The following is a 566-nucleotide window of genomic DNA, read 5'->3' as shown; positions in this document are numbered from 1 at the left end:
CTTCTACTTTTTATTATAAAATATTCATTTGTTTTAATGATCTGTGTCAGAATGAGGTTAAATCATATCAGAGTCAGGGATTCTTTCTACAAACCTTACAGAATAGCAAATTCCACCTCGCTAGAGCTTGTCACTGAGCAAATTAGAAGTGACATTACAGATACCTCACTACAAGTTTTGGCTTTTTCTTCCACGTCAGCCTGGTGCTTGTAGAGAAAATTTTCAAAGGTAGCTAAAATTTTCAAAGTATTTTAGGAGTCTAAATCTGTTTGTAAAAAAAAACCTAAAAAACTTGTAGGCCCTTAGAAACTAAAAATCAACTGGCTTTCCATCAGGCTTTCCAGGCCCAAGCAAGTTTCCTGCCTCAGACTTATTTAGTAAAACAATAGCAGAGTTCTTCCAAAAATTTATTACTTCCACAAAATTCATTAATCAGACTATTCCATCCCAGAACCTGGAAACCTGAAAGTACCAAACAAACTTTTGAGGTGATGTGTTTGTGTAAAGAGCTTTTTCTACAGAGGAGAGGAGAGGAGAGGAGAGGAGAGGAGAGGAGAGGAGGGGGG

The sequence above is a fragment of the Corvus brachyrhynchos genome, unplaced genomic scaffold (genome assembly GCF_000691975.1).
Source record: "Corvus brachyrhynchos isolate BGI_N302 unplaced genomic scaffold, ASM69197v1 scaffold1333, whole genome shotgun sequence".
Classification (NCBI taxonomy): Eukaryota; Metazoa; Chordata; class Aves; order Passeriformes; family Corvidae; genus Corvus; species Corvus brachyrhynchos.
This window is presented reverse-complemented; position numbering follows the sequence as displayed.